Source organism: Podarcis raffonei, chromosome 3 (genome assembly GCF_027172205.1).
Source record: "Podarcis raffonei isolate rPodRaf1 chromosome 3, rPodRaf1.pri, whole genome shotgun sequence".
NCBI lineage: Eukaryota > Metazoa > Chordata > Lepidosauria > Squamata > Lacertidae > Podarcis > Podarcis raffonei.
This window is the reverse complement of record NC_070604.1, coordinates 42,985,253-43,003,468: the sequence shown is the minus strand read 5'-3', so window position 1 is coordinate 43,003,468 and position 18,216 is coordinate 42,985,253.

Below are 18,216 nucleotides of genomic sequence, written 5' to 3'. Positions count from 1 at the left end.
CACAGATGCGAACAAGACGTATGAAACAGAAGCCTGCTTAGCCTTGACAGAGTGGAATGTTTGAGGAATATTGGCTTAAAATAGCAAGTCAGCTTCTGAGCGGAGTGAAGTGAACAGTAATTACCTACATTCCAGACGCCAAGACCAGGGCAGCAAGCTGATTCGCCTATTTGCAGAAGTGAGAAGCCTAGTTTTCTGTTTACAAGGATATCCTGTTATTTCATGTCCTGACGACTGTTTACATAGAGCCAATATACCTGGCTGCTTCCCAGAAGGCAAAGACCTTTCAGCCTGCACAACAATGGGAAGCTCTCATACGGCGAAATCTAGAGCTGGGTGGAGCAGAGGTACTTAAAGCATGGCTTTGAAGTGATAGATAGCGATGAAATGTTTAATCGTCAGGCTTTTGATCTGCAATTATCATGCCAATTTATTGCAGCCGCCTGGCACAATCCCCCCCCCCCAATCTTGCACAGCACATCATAGGCTGCAAAACATACTAATGTTGTTTCGGAATTGGTAGGGAATTCTCAGGCAAGCAGGGAACTTATTTATTGATGATACCTGCACCCCTTCTTCTAATTTTACAATATGTTTTCAATATAAAAAACCACGAAGTTCCATCACCACCCACCCCAGACAGCCAGGATGGTGGAGTCTTTTCCATGGGTTGGCTGGACTTACTTGCTCAAGCTGACAATGATGTCTCTTGTGACTCTTGGCAGTAGAAGGAGAGGAGGCGTGAGGCACTGGGGAGGACAAAAGATTTGCAAGCGTCTCCTCAGTTCTTAAATGTTTTGGCTGCCACTTTGCTACTGCGTATCTGTGAGTGCTTGAATTACTGGAGGTGATATGTAATTGATTGCATAGGCATCAATAGCTGCTGCTTCTTCTTCTTCTTCTTCTTCTTCTTCTTCTTCTTCTTCTTCTTCTTCTTCTTTTAACAAAGCTCCTGTTGTGGAGAACATACACAGAGGAGAAGACATACCTTTCAGCCCTGGCTTTTAACACTTGAAGTGTATATTTTTAGGGCCTGCCTTATTTATCTGATTGTAAGTTGTTTTAAGTGTGGGACACGGGTGGCACTGTGGGTAAAACCTCAGTGCCTGTCGGAATCCAAGCCAAAAGAGCAGAGCCCCCAGCTTAGCTCTTAGTCCAGAGGAATTTGGCCACCCTCCAGGTGCCCGGCTTGATTCCTTATGACCTCCCGTCTGCGACTCCCGGCAAGATCAAAGGAGGTCTCCAATCGGCGATTCTCCTCAACGTGAAGGAGAACACACCACTCCTCCCCCACTCCTCTCCCAGGGAGGGGGAAAGAGACAGACAGAAATATATTTACATGTCTTTATTCCTGTCTTTCACCAGTACAGAGAAAACATGTCTGCACACTCTGCTTCCCACTGCAGAGAGAGAATAAACTCCACCCATGTACTTCCAGTACAGGGTCATGTGCTGCTCTGAGGTAACATCCGGCTCTCAGAGCAGTGAATAGACTGTTCCTGGTTCCCACGGTACAATCCAATAACATCCATATCCTGTTTACCATTCCAGCCACCTGGTGCTTGCTTCTGCATTGCTCCTTTTTCGTAACATCCTCCCCCAAAAGAATCAATGCGTGATGCAGCAAGCAAAGCATGATCCAGAGAAGAAAACAAACAGTTGTTATACACATAACACTCCCCTGTTGTTTCAGTTCCACCCTTGGAACTCCCCGCCACTGGTTTCCCCAGTGTACCTCTCTGGTTGTCTGGTTTCCAAGGAATGAGTGCATCTGCATTACTTTGGCTAGCAACTCTCTGTTGTGTCTTTGTCTCTGACTTAGACACAGCTCCAACCTGTCCTCGGTTGTTTACAACAGCAACACATGCAACAGCTAAGTTAGCAAACTCTTTTGAGTACCTCTTGGGTGGTTGACCCTTTGTAACTCTCTCAGACCTACGTATGAGGTGCTGATCCTCTCTGCTCACTGGTCCAGTCTCAGGACTCTTTGGAGAACTAGTTCCAATGGTAAACAGTGGTTCATCCTTCAGTTGTGAAGGCCTATCTATTGTGTGAGACTTCCTCTCAATGACTGTGACAACTGAGCTCTCCGAGCTATCAGTGTCATCACTTTCAGTACAGCTGAAATCAGTGAAATCATCATCATCTGAATCGTCATCAGTGGGAAAAGTGTGTACTATCACTTTCTCCTGTCCAGGAGCACTCTCTAGAAATTTTGTGAGAATCACCTGACCAGATTCAGACAAAATTACTCTGTAGAGACCCTTTTCATACCCCACAAAAATGCCTCTGGCATTCTTTACTCCACCTGGAGCTTCTGTTCTCACATGAGACCCAAAAACCTTGAAATGGGCAACAGAAGGTTTTCTGTGGAACAGTTTCTCAAAAGGAGAACTTCCCAACTCTTTTGAAACCTTTCTCATTTTTGTATAACAGTACGACATCAGAGACTCGGCCCAGTACTCATGTGGCAGATGTGAACTAAGCAATTGCGCTTCCATCCCCTTTTGCAATTCTCTGTTCACCCGTACACAGACACCCCTGTTCCACGCTTCCGCTGAAACAGAAATCTTGTGTCTGATCCCCTTCTTCTGCAGGAACCTTTGGAAATCCTGTAAAAGAAAAATCTGCTTCTCATCTGTGAATAGACAATCAATGTTAGCATCATGCATACTCTTAACTTTGTCACAAAACTCCTGAAACCTCTCCAAGGCTTCCTGTGGCTTTCTCAACACATAAACCCAGACATAGTTAGAGAAATGATCCACACACACAAGATAATATCTTGCATTGCCTCTAGATGGTTCTAGAGGACCAATCACATCAGCATACACCCGCTGAAATGCTCTGTTGACTCCGGTCTTCTTCTTGCTCACACCTGCAAGAGAAACTAGGTTAGACACAGATGAATTACATTCCATGTAATCACTTTGGTCAAAAGTCAACAAATAAAGTCCATCCTTCTCCCTGGCTGAAAGAAATAACTCTCCATCTTTGTAGATCTTGCAGCTCTCAGCATCGTAGGACAGTTTCAGTCCTTTCTTTGCAATCTGCGAAACACTCAGCAGATTGAACTTCAATTCAGGAACCAAGTAAACATTGTTTATTGTCAAGTCCAGACTCTTAAGATAGACAGTTCCCACGCCGGCCGCTACCAGCTCCTGACCGTTGGCCTGTTTCACAGCGAAGCTTTGCTTCTTAAACGATGAAAAGAGTTCTTTGTGTGGAGACATATGAACTGTCGCACCCGTGTCAATAACAAACGAGTTCCCAACGTCTGGCGTGGTTCCTGTCGCCATCATAGCTTTTCCAGGTTTCACCGAAGTCTTGGTGTGACCTTTGCCTGACGCCTCAGGCTTTGCTGAGCGGCCCTTCGCTCCTTTAGGCTGACTTGGCTTCTTACAGTTCCGCTGAAGATGCCCAGCCTGTCCACAATTGTAGCATCGGACAGCGTTCAAAGCTAGAGCTTTTTCTCCAGTAGCTTCATCTGCGGGGGAATTAGAACTCCGTTCCTCCCTCCCCCTGTCCTTTACTTCCAGTGCAGCAAGTCTGTCCTGTTCATTCAGAACTACGGCACACACCCTCTCCGCGGTCAAATCTTGAGCCGGGAGGGAACCAAGCTGACTGGCAACCGTTTTGTAAGTCCGATTTAAGCTGTTGATCATCATGAAGCAAAACACTTCCTCCTGCAGACGGAAATTGCGTTCCACCATCTGCTGGCACAGATATTTCATCTCCGTCAGGTGCGCTTGAACATCTCCATCAGGCGCAAGCCTCAGATTGGTCAGCTTCTCAAAATACAGCAACGCTGAAGAACCAGCATCCCTCTGATGTGTTCTTCGAAGCATCTCCCAAATTTCCCGTGCATATTCCAAACCCTGAATATGCACCAATTGGTCATCTGACACACACAGAATTATAGCCGTCCTGGCTTTCAGATTCTGTGACTCCCAACCTCGGGTTGGTGCTGCTGGGATGGGGTTCTCAATCACGTCAAAGACCCTCTGATTCTGCAGCAGGGCCTTCATCTTTATAGACCAAGATGAATAATTGTCATTAGTGAGGGGAGGGGGATAGGGCAAACCTCCCGCCTTCTTGGAATCCATGCTGAATCCAAGGGTCAGCTTTACACTCAATCTCAAGCCAGCTTTCACTTTTCAAGCCAGTAAAACTCCAAAAGTCTCTGTTTACTGCTTCACTGGCAGGCAAACCTTTTGGGCTGTTTTTTCAAAACCCTTGCACAGCTGCGCAGATACACTTTCGATTTCCCAGGCTCTTTTTAGGCCACTCAGTAACTGGCAGACGTTGCCTAGCAACCTGCTCAGGACGGAACTCCTTATCTCACCACAGGAATTCCTGGTATGCAAGCTTGCCCTTTCAGAGCTGTTTTTCTTAAAATGCAGCTCTTACTTATGAACCAGAAAATAAGCCTTTCTGCGTTCACTTTTCTCTCTTGCCTGAAATGCTGCATACCTTTTCTGGCTCCGTTGCCTTGGAATACACTCCTCTCGGTGTCCAGCTGTCTGTTTCAGCTTTCTGGCTGCAGGCAGACGCTTTTCTTTATCTCCTTAGGTGCAGAGGATGGCAACGATTCATCGACCTCTCACCTCTCATGCAGATTCTCATAGATCAGATAACCATCGGTCTGCTACCAGTTGTCGGGATCCAAGCAAAAGCCAGAGCCCCCAGCTTAGCTCTTAGTCCAGAGGAATTTGGCCACCCTCCAGGTGCCCGGCTTGATTCCTTATGACCTCCCGTCTGCGACTCCCGGCAAGATCAAAGGAGGTCTCCAATCGGCGATTCTCCTCAACGTGAAGGAGAACACACCACTCCTCCCCCACTCCTCTCCCAGGGAGGGGGAAAGAGACAGACAGAAATATATTTACATGTCTTTATTCCTGTCTTTCACCAGTACAGAGAAAACATGTCTGCACACTCTGCTTCCCACTGCAGAGAGAGAATAAACTCCACCCATGTACTTCCAGTACAGGGTCATGTGCTGCTCTGAGGTAACATCCGGCTCTCAGAGCAGTGAATAGACTGTTCCTGGTTCCCACGGTACAATCCAATAACATCCATATCCTGTTTACCATTCCAGCCACCTGGTGCTTGCTTCTGCATTGCTCCTTTTTCGTAACAGTGCCTAGGACTTGCTGATCATAAGGTCGGCGGTTCGAATCCCTGCGGCGGGGTGAGCTCCTGCCGTTCGGTCCCAGCTCCTGCCCACCTAGCAGTTCGAAAGCACCCCTAAGTGCAAGTAGATAAATAGGTACCGCTTTATAGCGGGAAGGTAAACGGTGTTTCAGTGTGCTGCGCTGGTGCTGGCTCACCAGCTGCAGCTTCGTCACGCTGGCCACGTGACCCGGAAGTGTCTCTGGACAGCGCTGGCCCCCGGCCTCTTAAGTGAGATGGGCGCACAACCCTAGAGTCGGACACGACTGGCCCGTATGGGCAGGGGTACCTTTACCTTTAAGTTGTTTTAAACTGCTTTTAATATTGTGCTTTAATGTTGTAACCAGCTCTGGGACCTTAGGGTGAAGTGCAGGTAAATAGTAGTAGTAGTAGTAGTAATAGTAATAGTAATAATAATAATAATAATAATAATAATAATAATAATAATAATAATATTGAGAGAGTCAGGAACAGGAAAACAGGGACTGGGATTTTAATTAAGGACCACCTTTCTCTTTTCACTATAATTTGAGCACTGATAGCTGTGTCACAGCATACTTCATGGCTAAATATGGCTGCTGAAGGACTCTCACATAGGACTCAGCTACACTGGTGAGTTATAACATTAAAAATACATTATAAAAATGTGACACCTGAGGGCACTGTAGAGCAGTGATCCATCGCCAGTGGAAAATTGCACTGAGAGCTATTTTTTATAGCATTTTTTCAGATCAGTTTAGGCCTCCAGAGAAGTGACTGCTGAAATATTCAGATTTTACAGTCCCTCTTGAGATGGGGCTTCTTTATCTGGTCTGCAGGAACTGTCCCTTCTGGCTCCTAACTTCCTCTGCCATGTAGCAAACTGCCTCAGTTTATGTCAGTATTGTACCTGCCTAAAGGGGCAAAGCATCTGATCTGGAATAGTTGTTAGGAAGAACTCTCTTGTTTGCAAACAAATTCCACGTATGATCCCAGCCCTCTTCAGGTACCTCTGAACATGTGAAGAAATTTCATAAAATAAAACATTTTTTTGGGGGGGGAGAACCTAATCTCTGAAGCAGAATGAGAACCTTTAGTAACAGTGAATAATTTGCTTCATTCCTTTTGCTAGATGGTAGAAATGAAAGCAGTCACGTGACTTCTTGAAATGTTGCTTTCTTTGAGGTTTAGGGTTGCTGAATACCACAGGTTTTCCACAAATCTCACAGCCTAATGGTTGTTATCTCAGGCTGCCTTTCAATGCTATTTCAATGCTGAGTGACGCTGAGCAGATGTAGGAAGCAAGCACCATCTTCTTGAAACAATTAAGCTTTTTACTACTGTAACAATTTTTGATACAGGATTAGGGCACATTTTAAACTAACTGCTCAGGTTCCTTCACTGTTCATTGTGTTATACAGAAATGCCTGCATTGTACTTAGTGAACTTTTAGTAATATCAAAGGCACCTGAAGGTCTACAGAGTGCTGGTCCTACTGTAAGGCAGAGTGAGGCCAGTGTGGCCACATCCATGCCATACATTTGAGGCTCTATTGTACTGCTTTAACACTCATGGCGTTCCCCAAAGCACCTGGGAACTGTAGTTTGTTAAGGGTGCCAAGAGTTCCTTAGAGGTCCTATTCTCACAGAGCTACAATTCTTAGAATTTCCTAGAAACAGGGATTGGTTGAACCTAGAAACGGGGATTGAACCACTCCTGATTCTGTAACTCTGCAGGGGAAACGGGGGTTTCCTAACAACTCTCACTATGCTTAACAAACCATAGTTCTCATGATTCTTTGTGGGAAGCCATGACTGTTGAAGTGCTATAATAGAGCTTTCAGTGTATGGCAGCAGATGCTGAGATGCAGTGACACAGCTCCAGGCTGCTACCCTCTGCTGGAGAACAGAGGCAGCTTGCGATGGACCTTCTATCCTTGCTTGCTTTCCTTAGGGCACAGCGGAAGATGCTATTGCCAGTGTTGAAGTAAGACCTAGTCAGCTTCAGTATGCGGAACTGGGCAGCAGCGGGAAGGGGGCATATTGTTCTTCACCTCTGGCAGCAAAATGTCTTGGGCCAGTCTTGTAACTGGTATTCACAGACACACAACTGCTTCTGAAAACGAAGGGCATCCAACATTGTGCAAATGGAAGGCCAAGTCATGCAATGGATCTGTCCTTACCCCTCCTCGCTCTGCAATTTCCTATACCCACCCCGCACCCCAAAAAGCCTCTCCTGATGGTTGGGGAGATCCTACCAAACATTATGAGCTGCAATGTTCAGTGACGCAGTGGGAGAAGCAGTAAAAATTAGGAAATGGCAGTTGGGAGGCAGTAAAAATCCTTCATTTGAATTCTCCTCTCTATCCCTTTGCTATTTATGTTATTGGGGACAGGCTCGAGAAGGCATACATAGCAACCTCTATCTCTATCACCTTTTCTCTCGTGGAATACTTCTCTCTCCTCAGCCAAAATGGTTTCCTCTTGCCACCGTGGCCCCAACCGCCATGCCTAATACACTCCTTGCACTGGACCTGAGCATACAATCATACCTCATGTTACGTCTGCTTCATGTTACGTTCTTTCAGGTTATATCCCGTGGCGACCTGGAAGTACCAGAAAGGGTTACTTCCGGGTTTCGTCGCTCGCGCATGTGCAGAAGCGCAAAATGATGTCATGCGCAGAAGCGGTGAATCGCAACCCGCGTGTGCGCAGACGCGCCGCTGCGGGTTGCGCTCTTTTCATGTTGCGAACAGGCCTCCAGAACGGATCCAGTTCACAACCTGAGGTAGCACTGTATTTGTTTCTTCAGCGTGAAATCAACAGATGTTGCTCTTCGTTTTCAGCATCCAAGTGGGTCCTCGAAAGATCAGGGTTGTATTTGTGCAGGATTCCCCCCCCCCACCTTGTCAGTTTTATAGCTGAATAGATTCATGTAGTGAACTTTTCTTAGTGACGGACCTTGAAAGGCACCTGCCAGAAACCACACCATGCAGGTGGCTGATGCTGACTTGCTTTCAAGCACTTCATTCAAAGACACTGATGTGAATGTATGCCAAACCCACCTTGTGCACACATAATAGCATAATAGAGCCTTATTCTCCCAACCTTTAAAGATGTTACAGCTACAACAGGCTTCAAGTGCACTTCAATCCCCTGGCAAACTGATTTGTTCAATGATTTTTTTTCTGAATGCCTTAGGAAGTGAATGTTAAATACTGAGCTTGCCAACCTCCCTCAGAAGCCCACTTATCTCTACAGTGATAGATGCCTGCTTGTTTTTGTTTCTGTATAACACAGTTACTATTTTTCTTAGTGCTATGCTAAATGCACCCCATAGTCTCAGGACCACATAACACCGGTCCTGAGAGATCTGCATTGGCTCCCAGTACGTTTCTGAGCACAATTCAAAGTGTTGGTGCTGACCTTTAAAGCCCTAAACGGCCTCGGTCCTGTATACCTGAAGGAGCATCTCCACTCCCATCGTTCAGCCCGCACACTGAGATCCAGCGCCGAGGGCCTTCTGGCGGTTCCCTCATTGTGAGAAGTGAGGTTACAGGGAACCAGACAGAGAGCCTTCTCAGTAGTGGCGCCCACCCTGTGGAACGCCCTCCCATCAGATGTGAAGGAAATAAGTAGCTATCTTATCTTTAAAAGACATCTGAAGGCAGCCCTGTGTAGGGAAGTTTTTAATATTTAATGCTGTATTGTTTTTAACACTCAACTGGAAGCCACCCAGAGTGGCTGGGGAAACTCAGCCAGATGGGCGGGGTATAAATAAATTATTATTATTATTATTATTATTATTATTATTATTATTATTATTATTATTATTATTATGCTTATGTGGTCTCAGACACACCGGCATCCAATAGAAATTTTTGTATAGCACTCAACCTGATAGTTCTTGCTATATATTACACAGGTAGGATTCTGGTGCTCCTGGCTTAACATCTATTCCAGGAGTAGCCAATATAGTGCACTCCAGCTGTCATGGAGCTCTAGGCCAGGCATAGGCAAACTCCAGCCCTCCAGATGTTTGGGACTACAATTCCCATCATCCCTGACCACTGGTCCTGTTAGCTAGGGATGATGGGAATTGTAGTCCCAAACATCTGGAGGGCTGGAGTTTGCCTATGCATACTCTAGGCCCATAATTCCTGACTATCAGCCAGTGCAGGCTGGGGCTGATGAGAGTTATTGTCAAAGCACCTGAAAGTCATGAATATAGGCCAGCCCAATCTACTCTGTTATGGACTGTGTTAACTGATTTGGTAACAGGCACCACTGCAGCTCTCAGCCATGGAATGAAGATGCCGGCCACTTATGTTTTCAAATTGATCCAACCCTGGTTTTAATCCAAGCAACTTTAGCTTCATTGGATTGTTGGCCTGCTCTGTGGGAGAAGCCTTTCCCTACCAACTGGAAAGCAGTGCCTAAGGTAAAAGTTCTGGTGGCTAATTATTTAGCGGAAGAAACGATGCTTCACTCAGCCTATTGGCTCCAAAGGGTCTTTCTCAGAGAGTTATAATGGCGTCTGGCAAAGAGGACGACAGTAAGTAGGTTTCCAATGCCTTTCTCCCAATTTTTTTATTGCTTGGAGCTTTCCCTAATGAATTCCTTTTGGGCCGAGCTCTTTTGGACAGAGAGGTGATTATATACATATAACATTTAAATGAAATATGTGAAACCGTTTAAGCTTGAGGGAGGGGATGGGAATTCAAGTGTGAAAAATAATGTTTTCACCTCCTGGTCTGCTTACAAAACCTCAGACTTAAATCCCCAGCTGCACAAACCCATCAAGATCCATCATGCAAATCATGCTTGAATATAAAATACCTCTCATTAAAAGAATGAAATGCTCCCACTCTACCATTCCAGGTGCAACTCTCGTGTTCTAAGTGCTATGAAGGTCTACAGAATGGTGTGGCCACAGGGTCTCTTCCTCCTTCCAATCTGACTCTCCCATTTTCTCTTCTGCTGTTCTTATCCACAGACACAGCTGGTGGAGGAGGGAGGCAATAGCCATTAATAGTGCTAGCCAAAACCAAGATCGGCTGCGATGAGCGAGTTTGGAATAGGCAGAAGTGATGTCCTGGCTGAGCTAGAGCTCAGGTGGGGATACACCAATTTAACTCCCTCCTCATGGCTGAGCCAGGGACATATCAGCATAAGTCCTTCAGCCACACTGAGCTGGGGCTATGCTGGCTCAGCGTGGCTTATAATAGGTCCCCCCAAAGGGGTGTGGTTGGGCAGGGCAAGGAGGGACTTATACCTATTCCAATCCTGTTTTGCTCATTCATGTGACCTGGTCACCCAGTGGAATTTACACTGGCCAAAGGATGGTAAAAGTCAAACTCTGGTCATGTAGTGCACCATAACTGAAGCAACTTTAAGGGGCAATAGATGCTCAAAATGAATGAAATTCTATGCATGCCTATAAAGCAGCTGGCTTTGTAATTCACATAGTTCCACATTAACCAATGAGAGTTTCAATGAGAATAAAAGGTTTGATTAAAATATAGATATGCAGAGCTTCAAGTCAGTTGGCTTTGGAGTCTGGTCTGCTGAATGCCAACTATACATGTAAGAAGATCTTTTGGGGAAAATGCCACTCAGCTGCGCATTGTGAGTGAATGAAATTGTCTTCCTAACTAGGTAGTTGTGGTCTTCGACAACACCAGTACAGTCATACCTTGGGTTACAGACGCTTCAGGTTGTTTTCTTTCGGGTTACAGACCGCCGAAACCCGGAAGTACCAGAACTGGTTACTTCCAGGTTTCGGTGGCTGTGCATGCGCAGAAGCACCAAATTGCAACCTGCGCGTGCGCAGACGCAGGTTGTGAATGCTGCGGGTTGTGAATGTGCATCCCGCATGGATCACGTTCGCACCTGAGCGTCCACTGTATTGGAAAGTGCTCTAGTGTGTGTGTGGGGGGGGGGGGCTGGGAGCTCTTCCAGCAAGAAACCCCCAGACATATTTTTGTTAACATTGTGTATCCCAGTTAGTTAACTGACACTTATCTGCAGCAACAATATCTTAGTATAAAAAGCTGAGAATAATTTAAAAACCAACAAACCGACAAACCTCTCCTGGGTTACCAAAATATATTGAACTAGTCCTGATTTTATTGCTGCTGCCAAACGTTGAGTCGGTTATGTAAATGACCATGTGCCATGTTCATGTTGTATCTGAGATTCTATCAATTTGGTTCATTACATGTTTATACATTTTAAAAGACATTATTAATAGAGATAAATAATTACAATAACATTCATAATTTGTTGTGTCCAAAAGGGAACAGGCTTCTAACAAAAAGAAACATAAAATTATTGATTTACACTTAACACATCATGTGGCTGTAAATGATCCTGCAGCTTTGAGTTCCAGTACATAACAAAACCACTAAATTTTCCAATAATTGTATCATTCATCTGCCGTCCTTCCTTGACTTTAACAAAGTTAGTTAATTTGATCATAAACTTAATTGCCTAGAGTTGCATTAGCTGTTCAAAAATAATGGGTATATCTTTCTTTTTCCCCAGTGAAAACTAACAGACATTCAAGCAGCTGTCAAAGGATGAACAATCATTTATGGGTCTCCTGTGGGAATCACTAATCTTACATAAAGAAAAATAATCACTGGGCAGTCTAAGGGAAAGTATCACTTGAAATTTATTTATTAGATTTATATACCGCTCTTCATCATAAAATCTCAGGGCAGTTCACAGGATATGGGCAAGACATAAGCTCTAGGCGGTGACAATAGCTCTTCCCCCTTCATAATTGTTTCCATTTCTCTGTCACAAATGTTTCTTTTAGTGTGGCAGCAGTCTAGGACACACTTCCGTTTGCCCCACCACTTCTCCCTGGGAAAACCTGTGGTTCAGCCCTGAGTCAGAAGAAATGGCAATTGAGTTTTTCTTGGGCTGCCATTTGTTCTAATTTAAAACTAAAAAGTGGGGTTTTGGGGGGAAAGTGGTGGGGCAAATGCAAAACCTGCTAGAAAGCACAGGATAAGTGGAAAAGTGCTTGAACTCGTATTTTCAAGGCACAGGACAGGCGGAAGAATGGATGAGCCCAGTGCTTTGGCACTCCCTGCCCTCTTAGTACCAGGCAGGTGCCTTCACCACATTATTTTTGGCACTGTGTGTGTGTGTGTGTGTGTGTGTGTGTGTGTGTAAGCCTATCCAGACATGTAGCTTTAATCTGTTTCCTCTGGTCCATGGGGTCACAAAGAGTTGGACACGACTAAACGACTAAACAACAACAACAACAACAGTTCATTGCTGTTTTTAATTCCTTTTAATGTTTGTAGTTTCTTGCTTTTAACTGTCTTTATTTATAAATTAATTTTTTTTAAAAAAAACTGCTTTAGAGGTTTTGTTACAAACATGCAGTATAATACATTTTGAATAAAAATCAACCAACCAACCAACCAATCAATCAATCCATGGACGAACAACTGTAGGGGTGTGTGTGCACTGAATTTTGGCATCAGATACAGTGCCACTGAAATTTTAAAGCCCGATATCTGCCACTTTGGGCTAACTGCGTTACAAGTCAACATGAGTCATAGACTCTTGATGCCTAGCAGATTGAAAGGGCTTTCCAAAACCACTGAATTAATGTGTCCTCTTCCCATTATTGACAAAATCCAGAGTGTGGGGGCTGAACATTCTGCACAAATCTATTGCCCAAATATGGGGGCATGACCATAAATTTATCTGTGAAATTCTTCCGCTGGTTCTATGCATATCTTTATTTTTCAAATCCTGCTGTCAGCAGCTAAAACTGAATGTGGATTTTCTCCCCCCATCGCAATACAAAATCCCACCCCCGCCTTGCAAAATGCCTTTATTCTTCTTGTTCAAATTTTAGTTCATTTGTTTTCCATCTGGGATTGGTCCCTCTCATAAATGGATAGCAAGAGCATATGGAGACTTGGTTTCACCGCTCCCCCCCCCAAGCTGTGGCTCAAACTTGTAAAAATTCTTTGCTTCTTGGAACAGTCCTGCTTTCTTCCTTTGTATCCCAGACCGTGTGCAAATAGGAAAGATGGAGCAAAATTTTGTTTGCGCCCACATTTTAAAGCAAAGTGACCTTATTTGCAATTCCTGGACTTATACATGAATCTGACTATCAGATTCTGCATTCTTCTGAATTTTGCAATGCAGTTACTGTTTTTAAAAGCGTATTCAAAATGAGTGTTTGGTGGGGGAAATATGTGCAAAAAAAAATGCATGTTTTAGAGGGAAAGGCATACAAAATGCAATTTAGGGGAAAGCATTATGAAAATGTGTATAATTTAAATTACGTTTTCCCCACCAGAAAGACCAGAAGCAGTCTTCAGTTTGTACGTACGTGAAACTGATGGGGACAGAAATAGGTTGATCCACCTGACCCTAGCATGTAACCTATCTCATTTTTAAAATACTCCTTAAGCTAAACAGTGATCTTGAGGAAATGCTGATTCCTTGATAAAAGGTGACTTTCAGAGGTACACAACTTGTCACACAAGGTGTCCTAGAAAGCCCATGTTAATTGCAGTAGTTGGGAAAGGCAGACTGGAGTGATTTTATTTTTTTAAGGAGAAAATCATTCCTGTGAATATTTATGCATTTATTTATTTTGAGTTTTGGGAGACTTCTTTTCTTTTTTTTAAAAAGCACCCCTAGAGCAGTTTACATATAACAATCACCACAGCATCAACAAAATCCATTGATTTATTTTCTTAAACTAACCATAAAACAATAACAATCAGCACAACAATGCAAAGAGGGGCTAACGACTGAGAATTATCTAAACACAGGCTTTTGAAAGCATGGGAAAACAAATGAGTCTTCACCATGTGATGGAAGCCCAACAGTGTTGTGGCCGTCTGTGCCTCTAAGGCTGGCTTCCTCAACCTCAGCCCTCCAGATGTTTTCAGACTACAGTTCCCATCATCCCTGACCACTGGTCCTGCTAGCTAGGGATCATGGGAGTTGTAGGCCAAAAACATCTGGAGGGCCGAGGCGGAGGAAGCCTGCTCTAAGGCAGGGGAAGCTTCAGCTGTTGCTGGGCTACAGCTCCCCTCATTGGCTACCCGGCTTTAAGGGAAGATCATTCCACAAATAGGGGGCCACTGCAGAAAGCCCAGCGACGTGGGTGGCGCTGTGGGTTAAACCACAGAGCCTAGGACTTGCCAATCAGAAGGTTGGCGGTTTGAATCCCTGCGACGGGATGAGCTCCCGTTGCTCGGTCCCTGCTCCTGCCAACCTAGCAGTTCGAAAGCACGTCAAAGTGCAAGTAGATAAATAGGTACCGCTCCAGTGGGAAGGTAAACGGCATTTCCGTGCGTCACTCTGGTTCGCCAGAAGCGGCTTAGTTATGCTGGCCACATGACCCGGAAGCTGTACACAGGCCCCCTCGGCCAATAAAGCGAGATGAGCGCCACAACCCCAGAGTCGGTCATGACAGGACCTAATGGTCAGGGCTCCCTTTACCTTTACCTTTTACAGAAAGCCCATTTCTATCACCAGTGAAACCATGAGCAGAACCTTGCACTTTGCATCATTTTTGCATGCACACAACCTATATTGTAGTCTTGTTTGCCTGCAGGACAAAAACTCTGTTTGGGTGTTCTAAATTCCTTGTGCGATGAGGGAGAGTGAAGATGAACACACCAGCTCCAGTACTCACGACTTTCCACAAAGTGCACAGTTAATATAGAACCTGATATTTAGAATCACAGAATTGCATAGTTGGAAGGGGCCTAAAGGCTCATTTAGTTCAACCCTCTGCAATACTGGAATACTTTTACATTCATCCACAAGCCTAAACATTTAACTCCCCCCCCCCAATCTCTCAAAGTCGAATTGTGAAACTGAGTTTTGTAGATGTTGAAAATTCAGAATGTTGAATCGGAGTACTGAAAGAATTGCTGGAGTTTGTGCAAAATATTGTTTCTGTTCTGTTCTGTGTGCCATGTCTGGCTCCTCAATCATAGAGAAAAACCCAGGAGGACTCTTATGAAGTGGACCCATGATTGGCAAGCTACCAGACCATAAGGTATAGCTTTTAAAAGAAGAGGATTCTGCTCTGCAATAACATGGCAGTGATGGTGAGTTTGATGTAGCAATGCAGGTGGCTCAAAGTCTGTTGGTGCTTAGGAGAACATACAGTGCAAGTGAACTCTTGGTGATACTTAGACGAGGCTTTGCAGTTAGAAATCAACTGTATGTTGTTTAAAGATCCCACTAGCTGTTTACTTTGTTCCAATTTTATATCACCTTCACGGCTATCCTGTAGGTTCCACACCTAGGAATAATTGCATACAACCAGACTTCACTGGGATCTCAGAAACAGTCTCTAAAAGTGAGCAAAATGCAGTGTGCAAATCTTACCTTTTCCTAACCAAGCTGGAAGGGTGGGGCAAGGCAGTATGCACAGTACAACACACCACATCTGAGTTTGCCATCTGTGTCATTACTGATGTATTATAGGACTTTATGTGCATGAATTCTGCATCTCCAAAAATGAGAGATTGTTTTTCTTCTTGGTAAGGACTGGGGTGGATGCTTCCTGCAACACTTTAACAGTTTTTAACAAACAAGATTCCTTATTATCTGAAGATCAGGGAAACGAACAGATTGTTGTCTGCATGTACACTTTTTAAAAAATGTTCGTGATTATGGGTAACTGCTCCGCATAGATAAACTCTGTGTTTCTTCTGTGTATGCTTGCCAAATTTTCATTGTGTGTTCCACCAAAGGCAGCCCTTCACTGCAAACACATTTCTCATTGACTAATATATCATCGAATATCTTAGCTAATGTGCCAGGCAAGGCCATTTGTATGTAGAGATGGAAAGCTCATTTTCTATGTTTCTCAATCTTAAATTCCATTCTCCACATTTTTGCCTCAACTGGTAAAAATCAAGAGTACATAGAAAGAAGGAAAACCAACCAAATCATCAAACACCAAAAGAACAGTAAAACATAATCAGTAATAACCACAGTCCAGCCAATTAAAAAGTACCCAGGGGAAGTTCCTTCGAACAAGCTGAATCTTTAAAGCCTTCCAGAATCCCTGGAGCAGAGTAGCCGGTCTTGGTTCTACTGGGAGGGAATTCCGTGCATAACTATGAAAGGGGGAAAGGGGGTAAGTGCTTTGTAGAACCTTGTGGAGCTTTTGCCTTCTGTTGCTGTCTTTATTTTGATTTCATTACACACACACACACACACACACACAAACACACATATTTCATGGCTTATCAGTCCTGTGTTTTTGTAAATACGGTTTTGAGTTCTGCTTTGTAAACCATCCAGAGAGCTTCAGTTATTGGGTGGTATGGAAAACAAAGTTAATAAACAAATTAGGGGTGGAGAATGTGTGTTCCTCCACCTCCTTCTGGACACCCCATAATCCCACTCCCACCCCGGGCTTGTTGGCATATGATCACATTGATATTCTTATTTTTTCAATATTTCCATGGGCTAGTAGTACTTACTGTTTCACAGTGGGTTACAAATTGGATTTGCCTACTTGGATTTCCCACCACACCCTCCAGTTAACTTTTTTTTTTTTGGGGGGGGGTTATCACATTCAATCTGAACAGTTTCTCCGGCCTGTTCTAAATTTCTGAACATTGGGGTTGACTTGGTCTGACAGGTTTGAAAATGTGTGGTTATCTAGATGTTAAAATCCCTTGGTTGCGTCCAATTGATGGGACTGAAATTAGTCATACCGATTAACTTCAATGGGTCTACCCTGAGTAGGACTAGTATTGAATGCAACCCAAAGTGTGCTCCCCCCTTTTAAATGAAAGATTAAGGATTAAGGGATGGTCTATCTCCATGGGTGTAGCCAGTATTTTTGTTGGGGGGTGGCAGAACCTCTGTTAAAGGTAAAGGGACCCCTGACTGTTAGGTCCAGTCGTGGCCGACTCTGGGGTTGCAGCGCTCATCTCGCTTTATTGGCCGAGGGAGCCGGCGTACAGCTGGTCATGTGGCCAGCATGACTAAGCCGCTTCTGGCGAACCAGAGCAGTGCATGGAAATGCCGTTTACCTTTCTGCCAGAGCGGTACCTATTTATCTACTTGCACTTTGACGTGCTTTCGAACTGCTAGGTTGGCAGGAGCAGGGACCGAGCAACGGGAGCTCACCCCGTTACAGAGATTCGAACCCCCGGCCTTCTGATTGGCAAGTCCTAGGCTCTGTGGTTTAACCCACAGCGCCACTGGCATCCCTCCATTACATAGCTGTCAAGTGTCCCTTATTTGAAGGGACAGTCCCTTATTCCAGCGCCATGTCCCGCTGCTGTCCCTTATTGATGGATGTCCCTTAAATGTCCCTTAAATTTCAAAGGAAGCAGCTCCTCTCCCTCCCTCCCTGCCGGCCAAGGAGGAGGAAGGCTCCAACTGTGTTGCTTGGCTGTGTTGCTCACCCAATAAGAAGTCTAAGAACGACTGGGGGGTGGAGCTTGCATGCCTTGTGTGTGGCTAGTTAATGCAAGCTGAGGGGTTTTTTGAATGCTGGGCGCCATTTTGTTGCACGTGCTGCTGCAAACTTTGCAGTGCAAAGCCAGGCCGGGGAGCCATCTTAAGTTGAGGCTGCATAGGCCTTGTGGTGCATGTGATTCAGATTCTATTCAGTTGAACCTCTGGTTACAAAGTTGGTTGGACAGTGTTCTCGAAGCTACCCAGCATGAGTTTGACCAGACTGCAGGAGGACAGGAAGACTGGAGTGCCTGGAACAGGTGAGGCTGCAGGTCCCTTATTTTGGCTGCTGGTCCCTTATTTTCAAGGCTGTTGGTCCCTTATTTTCAAATCTGTAAGTTGACAGCTATGCTCCATTAGCTATGTATTTTTATTGATTTAGAGAGCCAGATGCCCCCCCGCCCCCCATGTATATCACATTGTTAAGATCCTGTAATTCTTTACTAGAAAGATTGCTCCTCGATAGCAATCTGTTTCTTGATAGCCTGCTATAATAAATTACTCCCTTGCCACATCCCAAGTCTTTTGAATTAATAAATTACAATTTATCTGAATTAATTAATTCACTATCCTCTCCTAACTG